Here is an 18,215-nt window from a genome sequence, read left to right as displayed (position 1 = left end):
TTTCAGTAAAAAGCTTTGAATTGTATAAAAAAAATTCTGTCAAGACCCCTAAAACCTATAAATCCTGTTTTAACCAGTTCAAATAAAATTCATCCCTTACAACTCTCCTCTTTCGATCTTAAAAGATATTCTTAATTGACAAATCGCACTATTTGTTCATAAACAAAAATAAGAGCTACAAAAAAAAGAGAGACCCTCAATAAATTAACTCTATTTTGCAAGAAGGCATAGTTCAAAGCCCATCAATTTTATTTTAGCACTTTAGAGAAGATAACTGAATGAAATGAATGAATAAAGAAAGAAAGTGTCGCTTGAATAAGGAAATTACGAAACAACTAGAAATTTATGTCACACTCACTTTATGAACGCAAACGTCATATACAAAACAAAAAATTCAACTTGTTTCAATTAAAAACAATTAAGAAGCGCTGTCATTTCACTTTACCCCCTAGAAAGCCAGAGAGAGTAGGAGAGAAAGAGGTGACGACGTTCTAAGACGTTCCACCGCATGTCACCAGGCACAGGAAAGAAAGGCCACCACATTCATTCATATAAAAATAAAAAGTTTATGTAGATAAAGCAACACCCTTTTCATTAATATCCCAGAACCAGATACACGCCACACATGGATTTGCGTGGTCGAACAGTCATCAGAGAGGCTTTGGGACCACAGTTTTTTTTTTTCTTGATAAAAAAGCGATTCAGAGATATTCTGTGCGCCAAATTAATTTAAATTTGCTTTAAGTGAGATCACAGAAACGAACGAATAATAAACGATTTTTCAGTCTTGAACTGGAAAAGATGAGGGGGGGATGGAATTTTTATTTTCTTTAATGAAATCTATGAATGAATATTGTTCCCCTTTCACCAATCTGTCATCCCCCCTTAAGATTGTCCAGCATTCAAATACACAATTGATAATAATTGGGAGATACTTTTGTATCTATTAGTTTTGAATTGAGTATCTTTTTGCCATTCATGTGGGTAAAATATAATTAATTCTCCACCCTCAACATATTCATCACCCTCTCGTCTCGTCTCTAGTCACAACAACGACGTGACTATATTTTTTGACATTGAGAGTCACTCAACCAATCGAAGGCGGGAAGTTTTTGAAATCCTCGAAATCTTGTTTGGATTTAATCAGGCATTCAAAACCTAAACTCCCCTTCACCGCCACCTTTAGCTTTCTTTCAATTCTATGCTAGCTAAAGTTTGTTGTTTGTGGTTAAATTGAGGCGTCGATTATGGGTTTTTTTTTTCTTCGGATGAATTTTGTGTTGTTCTCTGGTTTTGATGGCAGCAACTTTCACCCTAAAGTCAGATGAAAGATATTTTCGACAGTGAAGGGGATGCTACTGAGCTCTACTGCTGCTTAGTTACAACCTGCCGCTTTGGATGAATGTCATGCGAATGAAATTTTTTGGTATTAAATGTAACGATAGGCAGTTACTATGGGGATTAAGTACTTGATTACCATGGATTAGGGGTGTTGATTTGGAAAAATCAGAAAATTAAACTGACTTTTTTTTTTGTTCTGTGGTGATGCGGTAATAACAGACACATGTGGGTGGATAAGGGAAATGTGTAGACCTATATAAATGTTCGAAAGGATAATTTGATTGGAAATGAGATATTAGGCAATGTTTTTTTTCAGGATTTTTTTATTGAAATTTTTTTTTTTGCCCGGGCGCCATTTGAAAGAATCAAATTATGTAAATACAATTCTTTGAAATTCTCACAAAGTAAGCCTTATCATTTCATTTTTGTATATGAAAAAAAATGCTCTTACCCGGGCGCCATTTAACGGAAAATCTTAAATTTTGACTCTTTATTCTGTTTCCTAGACCAATATTTACTAATTTCAAGGTTTTTAATGAATATTCTCAAATTTATCTTCCCATATCAGGTGTTTAGAATAAAAGACTTTACCCGGGCGCCATTTGAATAAAAAATTATAGAAACTCTTGATTTATTTTTGAAAATCAAATTCATACTTCTTATAAATGTTTTTCAAAGTAGCCTTATAATTTCCTCTGTTAAGATGGAAAAAATGATCTAACCCGGGCGCCATTTATTGAAAAATCTTAAAATATGACTCTTGATTCTATTTCTTAGACAAATTCTTACTAATTGGAAGGTTTTTAATGAAAATTCTTAAAATTACCTTTATATATCAGGTGTGTAGAATAAAATAAGACTTTACCCGGGTGCCATTTAATAAAAAAAAAAAAAAAAACTAAAACTCTTGATTCATTTTGAAAGTCCAATTCTTACTTATTTCAGAATTCTTATTAATATTTTTCAAAGTAGCCTTGTCATCTCCTCTGTTTAAATGAATAAATGATTTTACCCGGGCGCCATTTAAAAAAAAGTCTTAAATTTGATTCTTACTGATTTGAAAGCTTATACTCAAAATTCTCAAATAAGCCTTCCCACTTCTTGGTTTTTAAAAGAAAGTATGACTTAAACCGGGCGCCATTAAAAAAAAAATTTAAATATCCTCTTCGATTTTTTTTTTTTTGAAAATCGTAAGTGAATCTTAATTTTGAGAAATAAATTGTTCCTTCCTCGTATACCACTTCGGAACACTCCATACTCACTTTGAGAATGTGGAATTTATCGTTACATGATCCTGAAAAATGTAAGCTTTCATTTTCAAATAATCCAAATCTCTATTCACTAAAATATTCATAAAAAAAAATTCTTCTCCCTTCACTGTGTCAAATTGAATAATTGTGTCTAATTAATTCATCCGAAAGAAAATGAAAAGGACCACAGCAACTCATAACACACAACATCTTTTAGCGACACAAAACACACAAAAATCCTATAATATGCGCCGCATATCCAAGTGACAGATCTGTTGAGTTTATTTTTGTATAAACATCAAAAACGGACATTTTTGTATTCATGCAAATTTGAAACTGGACACCATATCAAGGATTTAACTCAACATTACTGCTCACTCTTCTTCTTTACAAACCCAAAAATATTTAACCCTAATTGGGAGCGTCCGGTCATGATATGTGTGCGTGTGTTTATAATATTTGATGTGATGTTCATTTGCTAGGATAACGTCATCGCATCTTGCTTACCCCAAAAATAAGGGGTAGCAGTATGAATTTCATTTACCGACAATAGAAACCCACAAAACCTCGGAAAAAGGATTAAATTACGCAACCAACGTGTCGTCGTCGTGGCCATATCGTTGTTGAAGGATTTTGTTGCGTTAATTGGGCCTATGTCATAGCCAACGGCCTAACGATATAGACTAGAAATTATTATTTTTTTTTTTTCTAACGAGTGCAAATGTCAGTGTGAAAGTGTGACCTGCTGCTGTGACAATAATGGGGGAGTTATAAAAAAATTAGCATTTTTTAAGAAAAAAAATATTTTCACCCGGGCGCCATTTAATTTTTTTTTTTTTTGAAAAAAGAAAAAAAAAAAAACAAACCCACATAGGGTGACATAGACAATATGAACACATTTGCATTTTTGTTGGAACAATTTTCCAAGTTTTTAATTTCAATTCTTTGAAAAGGAAGAATATGATGGATGAGGACGTGTGTATGTGAGAGATGCGTTAATTTCATAATTCACAAAAGTGAGTGTTTTTTCTTTTTTTTTTTTGAAGATGTGAGACTTTTGCTTGATTGTCTATGATCTATTGTGTCTCCCAATGGAATACAATATTTCTGTGAAGATTTCTGGAAAGAATTTTTTTTGTTAGCTATGGAAAACTTGTGCGTGACGCAATTTTCCATTCACTACCCCCGTCCAGAATAAGTACAAATGATAAGTAGAATTCTCATCAATATATGTCATGTCAACTGTCATGTCAGCATGTAATCGAAAAAAGTTTCATTCATTGACAAATGCAAGTAAAGAAAGTTGGGGGATAACCACATACATAATATTAGCTTCAACCCTCAAAAGGAAAAAAAGGGCAATGTTGGTAGAGCAAATCGAATAAAGTGGTTTAGAGTGGAGACATAGACTTGAAAAGTCTTGGAAATATAAACTTTTCGTTTTTAGAGAGTCTTAAATTTAAATATCGAAAAAAAAAACCACAATCCTTTTTGTTAACAAAGAAAAAACATCACCCGGGCGCCATTTAAAAAAAACTACTTGACTCCATTCTTAAATGAAATTCTTCCTTATTTGAGGATGTTTTTTTCTTTGCATTTCTCAGTAAAAAACTTTTTTAATTTTGTCTGTTTCCATTTAAGAAAAAGTCTTCATTCTTTTCCTATGCCTTACTAATTTGAAGGTTTTTATTGAACATTCTGAGAGTACCTTTCCCATTTCCTGATTTTTTGAAGAAAGTATGTCTTTACCCTGGAAAATAAGACTCTTGATTCTATTGTGAAGCTAAGTGAAGATAGCCTTCCCATTTCCTGTGTTTAGAAAAAATATGTCTTTACCCGGGCGCCATTTAAGAAAAAGTCTTAAAATAAATCTCTTGGTTCTATTTTTTAGCCCAATTCTTACTAATTTGAAGACTTTTTTTTGAATATTTTCCCATTTCCTGTGTTAAGAAGAAAATAAGACTCACAAATGGTTTTAAATAAGACTCTTGATTCTATTTTTAAGCCCAATTCTTACTAATTTTAAGATTTTTACTGAAAATTCTCGAAGAAGTCTTCCTATTTCCTGTGTTAAGAAAAAATATGTTACTCGGGCGCCATTTTAGAAACAGTCTTAAAATAAGGCTCTTGATTCTTTTCATAAGCTCAATCTTTCATTTAAATATGCCTTTCCGTCTTCTCTGTTTGGATGAAAGCAAAAATAAACTCGGGTGTCATTTAAGAAAAAAAATACCATGAATCTCTTGATTCTATTCTAAAATACAATAAATTTTAGGTAATTTTGAGGTTTTTGTACTGACATTTTGCCAAGTCGTCTTCTCTTCCCCACCCGGGCGCCATTTGAAAAAAAAAAATTGAAAATAAAAGCTAAACTTTAATTGAATAAAAGTCTCAAGTTCTTTTAGTCCAAGAGCTAGTGGCACATTTGACTAAGGTAGCTCTTGTAAGGCTAAAAATTCTTACATTGGTAATTTTTAGCATGCTAAGTAAAAAAATCTTGGTCTGGCAGGCCTCAGCGGTGCACATCATATATATATATGACCTTGAAAGTGTACAAAAAATTTAAAAAAAAAGTTGCTCTTGTAAGGCTGAAATTTTTATAGAATTTAGTTTACCGATCGAGAAGATCAAAAAAAAATTGCCAGACTTTTTTGAGGTGCACAAGCGCCTGCCAGACTAACTTAAAGGTTTGCAGTTCACATGCATTAAACGAAACTTTATTCTGTAAAGTCGAAATTTATATATGTGTTTGTCTAAGCGATTTTTAGACGAACTGTGCAATTACAGCCGGTTCTGGCCAATATAAGTCCTAGTTAGGTGAGTGGAAAGATGCAACTTTCTAAAAAATGACTTAAAATAAAAAAAAAAATATTTAAAAACAACGGCAACACTTACAGTTATGAGTGATACTTTTTTTAAAAGCTTAAGTTGTACACTTAATTTTAAATTTTAAATCAAAATATTTAAATCAATCGTTTTTTAAAAAAACAATTTTAAAGTTGAATTTAGAAAAAAAAAAACTAAAAAAAAAACATTGAATAATAATAGTTAGTCTGGCAGGCACTTGTGCACCTCAAAAAAGTCTGGCAGTTTTTTATTTGATCTGCTCGATCGGTAAACTAAATTCTATAAAAATTTAAGCCTTACAAGATCAACTTTTTTTTTTAATTTTTTTTACACTTTCAAGGTCATATATATATATGATGTGCACCGCTGAGGCCTGCCAGACCAAGATTTTTTTACTTAGCATGCTAAAAATTACCACTGTAAGAATTTTTAGCCTTACAAGAGCTACCTTAGTCAAATGTGCCACTAGCTCTCCTACTATTTACTTAGATGCCCCACAATGTTCATCACATTTCACATCTTCTCACTTAAAAAAAAATATTTTTACCGGGGTGCCATTTAAGAAAAAAACTAAAAGGCTTAGTTCTTTCCTGAAATAAATTTCTTATTCGGACAACCAGTATTGTCACAAATCACATTTCATATTTTATTTTTATCAAAATGGCGGCCATTTTGAATTTTTCATCAAAACAAACTTCAGGACCTTTGTGACTCTACACATTTTTTTCAGAATTATTATTCAATAGCTCCAATTTCACAAATCACTCTTCATCCATCCAGAAAATATGATAGCAGCCTCTTTTGTTTATCACAAATTTTTCGTAGAAATTTTAACAAGTCACCAGGATGCAGGCCAAACAACAGTTTCTCAAGTGTCATCACGTAAAAAAGCAAAAATTCTTTTCAAGATCACAAGCATCAAAGTCAAAAGAAAGATGCAAATCATTCCTCTATTTTTATTTATTTTTTTTTCGCCAAACGTTGACTTATGTCAGAAATCCTCAAAATGCAGGTCATACATGGTAAATGAGCTTGCGCGCGCATGCCTAGGCAAAGAGTCATCTTCTAAAAGAGACTCCTGACAGCGCGCACATTCATATATAGAACTGTCATCACACTGTGAATATTCCTTGTGATTTCTCGTCTTTGGTTTTTGCCGCCATGATCGGCATTGCATTGTTCTGAATTTTAATTTCGTTCATTTCAAATGAAAATACCTTACAGACGACTCGACGACGACCAAAGAGACTTGAAAATATCAAGCGACTGAAAGTGGGGGGGGGAGAAGGGAGGATGAACAAAATACGATCACGTCGACAAACATGCACTTGCGATCTGAATCTGATCATCAGATGGCCCAAACCTAACCAAACCATACCGAAACGAAAAGGTTCTCCTGCTTGCATCAGAGCACAGCAAAGAGCAGCACACGAAATAGGATCGCGTGCAAAATGGTACTCTATACGATCAGCGACGGACGACCTGACGAGGAAGGTGTTTCACAAGAGGAGCACAAATTGCAACCGATCTCTACTCGACTTCGACTCTTAGTGGGGGACAGAATTGGTAATTTGGGCCTCAATTGGCGGTAATGAGACAGGACAAGGAACGCGATCGGTTACCGAAAAGAATAATGGTAATGCGGTGATCTTGCGGTTTTGTGTCCCCCTCGATCGACGGATCGATATAATGAGCCATAGTAATTCACACGGAATCGATCTTTTAAATGACAAATTAGACTTCGGGAAGCTTGCTGTTCTTCTGGTGCTCTTTTCGCGTATAGAGTAGACAAGATGAAGACTCATCAAACTAATGGCATCAGATCGGGATTCTTCCATAAATCCATGATCGATCGCTGCTATGCCTGCCGCGTTGATGGATCAATTTTGTGGTTAGGGTAATCTTTTTTTCTGTGTTCGAATAAGGTAGGCAAAGTATGATACCTGAGGATCGATTAAGGTTTGTAGGGAAGAGAAGAAGGGGGGTGGAAGAAAGAAATACAGATAATATAAATATTTTTTAACAAAAGGTGTCGATTTGATTACGTTGGCCAATTGTTTTTGGCGGAATGTCTTGAAAGATTTTATAGCTGTTTTGTTTTTTTGCTCAGAAAGAGAGAGAGGTAAGCGAAGCTTGGAAGAGATAATGATCTTGCAGATATTTTCATCTTCTTTTTTTTTGTTTTTTTTTTTAACTCTGATCGTGCCTTTTGTATTATTTGATATGAAAAATAATATTGTGATAGAACGATTGAGTGAATTGATGTGATCGCGAGATGATTAGGTGTGAAAAACTGTAGCTAGGATTGTGGATTGAATCGCACATAGATTTGCATCTAGTATTATCGTGGGAACGAGAGAATGCTGTTTAATGGGATCTTAAATCAATTTTCTCACAGAAAAGACAAGATAAATTAGCATGTGGAGTGAAAAAGTAATGCGTTCCACAATGTTCTATAAAAAATATACACAGATAAACATAACTGAGACAAAGTGGAAGCGTTGAATATTCAAAAAAAAAAAAAATCCAAATGAAAACTGTGGATCGTAAAAATTGAATGCGTTCCACAAAAATCCACAGTTAAGGTTGATTATTAGGAAAATAGTTGACTTTAAATGGAAACTTTCTCTAGGGGGGAAACTTAAAAAAGAAGCTATGGAACTTAAAAATTTTAATGCATTCCACAAATAAAATTTTGTATCGAAGAAACAACAGGAAAATAATTTTTTTAGTGAAAGCGTTTGATAGTTCGATAGTTGAAAATAAAAGCTAATAATCGCAATTAGTAAAAACTCAAACAGTGGAACCAAATAGTAATGCGTTCCACAATGTACTAAAAAATTTTAATGTGGGAAGATCAAAGTGTTTAATATCAAAAATATTTCAAACGAAAACTGTGGATCTGAAAAATCGAATGCGTTCCACTATGTCCCACAGTTAGTTGAAGTAAAATTAAAGCATTTGAAAAGAACAAAATAATATCTGTGGAAGGTAAAACTAATGCCTTCCACAATGTTTAAGAAGTTATATCTTTCATTACTAGAGTTCCAAACAAAACTGTGGAACTTAGAAAATTTAATATATTCCACAATGTTCTAAGGCTGACGTAAGTTGGAATCTTTCTACAGTTTTGAATGGAAACTATGGAATGTAAAGCAAGTATGTGACGTGTTTTAAATATTCTAAAAATGGATTGCTTATCAAAAACACAAGGAAATAGGTATAAGTTGAAAAATTGACAAGTCTTAGAAAATTCGGAGCGCGAAATCTGTGGAACGTACAACGCTGAATATGTCCCACATGCACCATATCCTATATTTTTGATAAAAAATGAATACGTTCCACAACATGTAAGCAACTTAAATATCAATTATTGAGTCTGTTAAAAGAAATGAAAATAAGTCTACTAAGTAAACTAATTTTCCTTAGGTCCTGAAAAAAAAAAAAAAACAATATAAGAAAAATACCTCATAAAATTTCAACTAATTTTCCAATTAGAAAAGCAACTATAGCCCTCTCTCCACCATGACAGCCTCATCATTACTAATTTATCCCCCATAAAAATTATTCCTACGGCAGGTTTAGATTGTTAACAAATAGCCTCAATCTATCTCTTCACCATAATATAAGAATCTCCCAGAAGAGAAGAAGAGATCCCCAATTGATTTAAAGCTATTCACATCATCCACACCCCATAAATCACATCAATTCGTTCAGCTAATTTAACCATAAAACAAAGAAGTAAAAGAGAGTTACTAACTCTGAATTTTTTTTCAATACAAAAATAGAAAAAAAATAAAACAAGTCACTTGAGGGCGTTAAAGGCGGTGGCAGTATTTCTAACCGCAACCGTGATTATCTTCTCTTCATAAATCGCTTGATTATGTTTTGCAAAAGAAAAATGAATAAATAAAAAAGAAAAACAAAAAATTAAAAAAAAAGGAAAACCAGCAAACCAACCAACTAACCAGCTAATCAATCTCAGCTAAAAATGAAATACAAGAAGATAGATAGAAAAAGATATATATTTTTGTAGACAAGAATGAAGAAATTGCAATTTCTCTTGTTCTGAAAGAAACAGGTGCGGATTAATTAAAAAAAATTGAATTTGATGAGAGCCTTTTAACACCTGGTTCAGTTAGACACAAATCCTAAAATTCATGATACTTTGAAGAACAACCTTCAAAAATTCGTGTTGTAATGTACTTCGTCTTGAGTCTTTAATTACTTATCCCGGATCGGTTCTGATTTGAGTTTTGGTATTTTTTTTTTTGATTTTTAAAAATAATTTACATATCTTTTCTGCTTAAAAAATTTCTTTCTTGGGCGCCATTTAATAATATAAAAATCAATATTCTATTCCTAGTTCAAATTCTAACAGCTGCGCTTTGAGAATATTTTCTAAAAATTCCACCTACATTTTTCACAATCACTAAGATTTGAAGTAAAAACCTTGTCCGGGCGCCATTTAAAGAAGAGAAAACAAATTAAAATTTCATTCTATTGATTCCGATTTTGTAAATTTAAACATTCGTTGAAATATCTCAAAAATTCTTGACATTTTCCCAATTGGAATAAAAATTGTCCTTACCCGGGCGCCAATTTAAAATAAAAGTATTTGAATTCATGATTTTATTGTAACTTCCTAACTGATTTTAAAATGTTTTATGGAAATTTTCTTCTAGATTATTCACATTTACTCAGTTGAATGGAAAAATACTTTTCCCGGGCGCCATTTAGTGAAAAAAAATATCCTCTACATTCTGTTGAATTTTGTTGATTGTTTTTTTTCTAAATTTTTCAAAATATTTTTCAAATATCTTCCTCTTGGATAAAATTGTCTTTACCCGGGCGCCATTTAAAGATTAAAACATGAAAAATCCTGGACTGCTCTGAATGTATTTCATCGAAATCTCTTCAAACTCCACATATCTTCTGAGTTTTGGGAAAGAAACAGAGCCTCCTTGTAAATAAAAAATAACCAGTGGCACCCTTCTTGTATTTTTTGCAAATCCTTCCCTGACTTTAAGACAAGAACAAAAAATTCGAAAAGAAACAAACCAAAATCATATTTATGATTAATTATCCAAACATAAGTCAAAGTCTCGCGCCCGCCCGCCAGTTTGCCACAGAGATGAGATATCGTGAGAGATAGACTAACACAGAACGTCAGTGACGTGCCCAAGATATCTTCGTATACCGTCAAACCGTTAAAAGATATAAAAAGATGTGTCATGTCCTTAATAAAAATACCAAATTCCATTAGTTGCTCATTAGAAATACAATTTTTGTTTTTCTCTACATTTTTTCTGTTAATTATTTAGCTTCTTCCTTATTTTTTTTACCACTCAGTAGCGATCAACGGTGTGATTATTTTGTGTACATAAAATACAAATTCTATCTCAAGGATATTGTTCTCGTTCTTCCGAAAAAAAGTGTTGATTGAAAAATTAAAAACAACAGAAAACAAAAATAAGACAAAAAATAATAATAATTAGAATATGAGATTCTCGAACCCAAGGACGACACAATGATTCATAATTCAGCTTTTTTTTTTGTTTTATCTTGGGGTAGCTTCTTGGTTCGCTGGCTGGTGAAAGTGCCACTGCCACCCTTGTGGCATCATGAGGTCCTTTTTCGCCATAAATCAGTTTTACCACAAAGACAAAGTTAGTTTTTTTTTTAAATTCCTTCTTGATTCACAGTGTGTTTGTATGTCGTCTTGACTCGACTTTGAGAAAGAAAACTCTAAAAAAAACTGAGAAGGAGGCATAAACTTAATTAACTTGAAAATTTATTAAGTCCTTTATCATTGAAATTCATTAGAAAGTCTACATGCACTATGGTGAGCAAAGATGATGAAAAATAAAAAAGCAAGGATTTCCTTTCATTCTTTCAGTTTTTTTTTTCCCGGCTAGCTGAGTTGCTTCTCCAAGTGAATCTCCTGACGTCGACAATAAGTATGATAGCATCATCACGCTCGCGGTTTTCTTCGCACACTCTGTTTGCTAGAGATAATAAATTTGTATTTTTAATTTCTGGCCAATTCGTTGCGTACTTTATATCCGCACAAGGATTTTTTGAATTTAAATGCAAATTATTGTTTTTGTTTCAATTTTCTTTAAAATAAGACAACAGAAGGAGGATTTTTCTTTGCTTGTATTGGTTTGGGAAGTGATATAGGGCCAAGATGTGGGTTGAAAGTCCAAAAAGATGTGGCATCTTGCTGTTGAAAGATGATGAATGACAAACAAACGTTGTCTTCCGGAGATAAAATTTGACAAAAAAAAAATAATTTTTTTAATAATTGAGTAAGTTAAGGGAGATTTTGACGATGAATTTTAAAATAACTAAATTTTATTATTAAAAGGAAGAGTTAACATGAATGAGGAGCTATAAGTTTGTCAAAAAATGTATAGAAAGAAATGATCTTCAAAGTTTAGCGACACAATTGAAAAATTTTCGGGATGAACAGAGAGAAATTAACGCAGGTAGAGTTTTACTTCTGGTATATTTAACTATATTTCTAGTATATTTAACTATTTTCTGGTAGATTTAACTATATTATGATTAAATAAACCAGAAGTAAAGTTATCCCTGACTTAATTTTTTTTCCGTGTGCAATTAGAGTTCAGATTCTAAAAAACTTCGAAAACCCCAATATACAAAATAGTTTTCTACTTAAAATGAATTGATTTTCTAAAATTTATTAAACTTAAAACTCATAAAAAACCAAAACATTTCGAAATCAAAGCACCGATAAAATTGAAACATTCAACAGCCACTTCTAGAGCCAAGAAAATCAGGAAATTTATGATGCCTACAGACCAAAATTCACAGACTTGAACTAAACTAAACTAACTAAAATTCTTTAAAAATATTCCAACACAAATTTCCAAAATCACCATTTTTGATCCAAAAAGTCAAAAAACGCTAATTCCTTACTAAATCTTAACTAAATCCATGACTAATAAATGCAAAGGAGAATGTGCATTTTGGACGTTGAGCGGCCATCAATAAAATTGGTACCAAATGAAAGAATTATAGCCCATGAAAAACTTTTACTATGGACGTTTCGCTGTATTGCGTTAAGAATGCAAGATAATGCAGTATTAGTATTGTTAATGCATTGTTCAATGTATGAAGGAAAAACTGATTTATATTTTTATATGGAATATAAAATATGATGCTCTGTCATTTTCCCTGAGCATGAAGACATTAATCTTGAAAATCCGACCAATAGAACTCATAATATAAGATTTTTAAGACAACCATTTCAGGTTCGAAAGTTTTCAAACAATTCAAAGTAACAAAAAATTGAACAATAAAACTCTAAAAATAGGCTTGAATTTGTTGTTTTAAAATGCTTATAGTTTGGGTTCTAGTGGTTGGATATTCAAGATAAAGGCCTTCAGACTCAGGGAAAATGACAGAAAATAATATTTTGCACTTAAAATACACAATTGAGTTTTAACATTGAGACATACAGGGTGTCCCAAAAGTAATGGATCAAACGAAATATGCTGATAGGCCTACTTAAGGGCTCTCAGAATTTGGTAACTTGTTCATCCCAAATCCTTATGGTTTTCGATTTAATGCAATTCTTGTGAAATTTCGAAAAATCCCTACTTTGCAACAGTATTTTGCTTCCTGCGCCCATTATTGATTTTTGTTTTTTAAAATTCTTTTACAAAAACATTGTCAAATAATTAAGAACAATTAATTAATCAAAATATTTTTTATTCCATACGCCATTTCGCTGCAAATTAACTAACACTTTCAAGTTTTATAAAAAATCAATTTCTAACTTTTATTTGAGAACAACACCGCTAAATAAATTTGTACGGTCTGAAAATGGTTTTTTATCTTAAAAAGTTGCCCTGTTATTGTAGTTTTCAAAAAAGTATAAAAGTTTCCAAAGTTGCATTTAGATCGCAAAATATTACAATTTCAATTCAACAAAACAGGGTTTTTCAGAGCAAAAATACAAACAAAAATAAAAGCTTTTGTTCAAAGAAAAATAAACAAATAACAGTTCGAGAAAATGTGTTTATTTTTCGTTGTTTTGTGTTCTGAAAAACCCTGTTTTGTTGAATTGAAATTGTAATATTTTGCGATCTAAATGCAACTTTGGAAACTTTTATACTTTTTTGAAAACTACAATAACAGGGCAACTTTTTAAGATAAAAACCCATTTTCAGACCGTACAAATTTATTTAGCGGTGTTGTTCTCAAATAAAAGTTAGAAATTGATTTTTTATAAAACTTGAAAGTGTTAGTTAATTTGCAGCGAAATGGCGTATGGAATAAAAAATATTTTGATTAATTAATTGTTCTTAATTATTTGACAATGTTTTTGTAAAAGAATTTTAAAAAACAAAAATCAATAATGGGCGCAGGAAGCAAAATACTGTTGCAAAGTAGGGATTTTTCGAAATTTCACAAGAATTGCATTAAATCGAAAACCGTAAGGATTTGGGATGAACAAGTTACCAAATTCTGAGAGCCCTTAAGTAGGCCTATCAGCATATTTCGTTTGATCCATTACTTTTGGGACACCCTGTATATAAAGTGTTAAATGCAAAAATGCATTTTATCCGTTATTGAAATACGTCACAGGGATAAAACTTCTGCACAATATATGTAAACCTTAATTACATCAAAAAATAACAAATTCATTCCTGGCTGCGTAACGTCCACGTTTCATACAAACTTGCCCATTCTCCTTTAAAAAAAATTCAAACACGAGCTTAAAATAGCCTTATATCGAAAATTAGATCCAGTTCACTGGAGCATCTATATTTAGATTGAAATCACTGACATTTTTTCATAAAATAAAATTTAACATCTCACGTTGGGCGCCATTACCAAGAACTTTTTTAAGAGAAACATTAGGTATAGATTCTAAATTATGGTGAACAGAAAGCTAAGGAAAGTTTAGTTACTTTGAATTCAAGTTCGAAAACTGGAAAATTTCACATTGGGCGCCATTTTTTTTTTTTTTTTTTTTCAAAATTTCACCTTTTATCACCATTGTTTTGTAAAAATGACTGAATGTTTTCACGTTGGGTGCAATTTAAAAAAAAAATAAAAACAATTCATTGTAAAAGTTAATCTAGCAGAATTTTAGAGATTAAAAATTCTATCCGAAATCTAACAAAAATTCACATTCCCACACGAAGTTCCCATCACAGTTATCCTTTCAAAAAAAAAAATCCTATAACAACTCATAAATCCATGATTAATAAATGCAAATAATACAAAATTCAAACACGAGCTTTAACATAGCTGTTGTATCTATCTTTCAATTTTTTTTTAAATTTAATTATTAATTCCTCGATGAAGTCAGTAAAAAACACGCTACTGTTCGGAAGAAACTATAAATAAAACATATCCTCGACTATGTTCCAAACAGATACGAAAGGACAAGACCGTAATGTCACCGCTATCTTTATCTCCTTCTGTGGAATTTTATCTTTAAAGAAATCTCCCTCTCAACATATCCAAACAGTATCTAACAGGAAAAAAAATAAACTATCTTCAACCTGTAAAGTCGTGAAACACTTACCATCACAGCAACCAGCAGCAAAATATAACCCAAAAGTAGGCATATTCCTAACCTAACGTTTATCGATTAAACTTATCTCGAGAATATGAAAATATATATCCGAACCGAACCATGAAGAACAATTAAAATGCATCAGTGAAGAAAAAAAAAAGATACAAAATCGAATTCGGATTATCCACTCTGTCAGATACAATTCCCGTCTTCGGTCGTCGACAGGAGAGAAAGAAAGATATGCAAATCTATATCCATCCGTCCGTCTGTCCGTTCACCATAAAAACATTTTTGGGGTCTCTCCTGGCATGAATTCTCTTCCAACACAAATCGATACAAGTGGCGTTCTATAAGTTGTTTTAAGACGAAGATGTATATTCTACCCAAAAAAGATACAAAGATACAAATGGAAAGATAGAGAGATTTTTGAATCTTCAAGTCTAAAAAAAAAACCAAGACGACCGACCGACACAAGCACAACAACCCTATAAAAGACTTCAAGAAAGTGGCATAATTTGGTATGCAAAACCGTGTAAAGTAAGAAAAGCGCGCAGTCTTGAGATTCCGCAATAAGCGGGAGGATTTTTCTTTTCCTGTTTAAGTTTTTTTTTTTTTTGGTATCTTTCCCCCCTTCAAATTGATCTATTGATCGGTTAGAGGCTTAAAGTATAGAGAAATAGGTAAGGTTGATGGTAAGTTAGGCAGAAGGCATGCATATCGCATGCTTGCGAGCTTCTTAGAGAAGAGAAAAATCTTCAATCACGACACAATATTGTGCGCGTTTGGTAGCGAAATTAGCATAATCGTATGCGGATAAAGCGAGAAGCTGATTTTCCGCTTTTTGGGATTGAAGTTGTTTGCGGATTTTTTTTTTTTTTTTTGTTTGAATTTTGTCTTCAGTGACAGAGAAAGTCTTTGAATCTGTTTGGTCCAGAGAGATGATAAGACGATAAGGAGACACGATTTGTGGTTTAACGTGATGGAATTTACGTCCTTTAAAGGTTTTTTCTTCCATCTATGTTTTTGTTTCTGATGTTTTTTGTTTTTAGAAGCTGAACGCGTAATTCGAGACTCGAAAAAAAAGTCAATTAAATGAGAATCGAAACCAAAGTAACCACAGAAAAACGACCTCAATCGAAAGCGAAATTCCCAATTTAATTTAAATTTCTTCACGTTCCATCGTCATCATCATCATCATGGCCAAAAAAGACGACGAACCAGTAGGCAAAGGTAGGTACATTAATCTAACACTCGGTGGTGACTTACCTTTTTCTTTGCCCTCCTCTTCACAAACCAAAACTTACTTATCCCAAAAAAGCATTGCAAATCGGTCACCGACCGACCAACCAACCGACAATCTTCTTTTCGGAGGCTTTGGTAATAAAGGCGCAAATTGATCTGGCGCGCAGCTCCCATTTCATTCGTAACAAGCCAAATCGAAGTCAACCAAAAACACAGCTGAAGCTATAAGGTTTCAAAGATTTATATGCACGGAAAAGTCAACGATTAAAAAAATAAAAAATAAAAAAAAAACCTAAAACATCTTGGCCATCTCTTCAAGTCATCGATTTGTAGGTAGTTTTTTTTGAAGTTATACTTCTTATGGGAGGGTGGGTATGAACATTTACTTTTTGACAAGAATGTCAAAGGGATTATGACGCGATCACCCTGGGTAGCAGGGCTGTCGTTTCACCTTTAGAGTAGGCAGTACTTTAGTATTTAAAAATGCAGTACGCCGTAGTACGGCAAACATAAAACACACAACACGTTGCAAGTTACATGTTTCATGTGGCAAGTTGCATGTGGCAAGTTGTATGTGGCAAGTTGTGTGTGGCAAGTTGCATGTGGCAAGTTGCGTGTGGCAAGTTGCATGTGGTAATTTCCATGTGGCAAGTTGCCAGGGTTGCAAAAAGCTCACATTTCAGCTCAGCTCACAGCTCAGCTCAAATTTGAGCTAGGTACCATAGCTAAGCTCATTTGAGCTGAGCTGAAAGTGAGCTGAGCTGAAAGTGAGCGCCCCAACTTCCAACGCCTATATCTCGGAATTTTGAAAAAAATGAAAAAAATTTTTTTGATGCCAAAAGGTAGCGAGGACTCTAACCTACATTTGGGTACAACTCCCATCCCTGTAGGTGCACGCGTTCTCAAACCGGGTGAACTTAAAGGTAAAAAAAAAGTTAAGCCCGATTCTGAAAAAATAGGTATGATGTGGCGGTTTAACATGGAAGATGATTTTTTAAAAATCTGAGAATGTGCAAAGCGTAGGCCCTTGACACAAGCTATCATTGGGCATCACTCCCAAAAATTGGTCTCAAGCGGTTTAGCTTCCAGGAGCGTTCAAAGATTCGGGGATTTTTCGAAAAAAAATTTTACCCCAACTTTCAAACGCGATTTTCTCGGAATTTTGAAAAAAATCGAAAAACCGGATTATACCACTATCGGCTAGCTGAGAATATAAGCTTTCATATGGCACAACTCCCTTGTCTCTAGATCAAAGCGTTCCAACGCCTATATCGCGGAATTTTGAAGAAAATGAAAATAAAATTTTTGATGCCAAAAGATAGCGGGGACTCTAACCTACATTTGGGTACAACTCCCATTCCTGTAGGTCCACGCGTTCTCAAACCGGGAGAACTTAAAAGTAAAAAAAAAATAGGCACGATTCTGAAAAAATAGGCATGATGTGGCGGTTTAACATGGAAGGCGATTTTTTAAAAATCTGACAATGTGCAAAGCGTAGGCCCATGACACAAGCTATCATTTGGCATCACTCCCAAAAATTGCTCTCAAGCGGTTTAGCTTCCAGGAGCGTTCAAAGATTCGGGGATTTTTCGAAAAAAAAAATTTACCCCAACTTTCAAAACCGATTTTCTCGGAATTTTGAAAAAAGTCGAAAAACCGGATTCTACCGGAATTTTTTTTTTTATGATAAAAAAAGAAATATTTTACTAAAAAAATAGAAATATATTTACTAGGGTAACTTCGGGCATTATGGCGCACCGGGCATTATGGCGCACCTCGCAACTACCATACTTCCAATACTCGCATTTAAATAAAACCAATGCAGAAACTTTGGCCTTCGTCGAACACTAGCCTTGTGACGATTGCAAGTCAGTGCTATTATTTTTGTGCCAAACAAAAAAGAAAACAAAAAAAATATACCTGTTCTGGGTTCCAATATAATATCGCTTTGTTTTTTTTTGTGTGTATCTCGGTTA

This window comes from Episyrphus balteatus, chromosome 4 (assembly GCF_945859705.1).
Source record: "Episyrphus balteatus chromosome 4, idEpiBalt1.1, whole genome shotgun sequence".
NCBI classification, from domain to species: Eukaryota; Metazoa; Arthropoda; class Insecta; order Diptera; family Syrphidae; genus Episyrphus; species Episyrphus balteatus.
Note: the sequence above shows the minus strand (reverse complement) of the source record.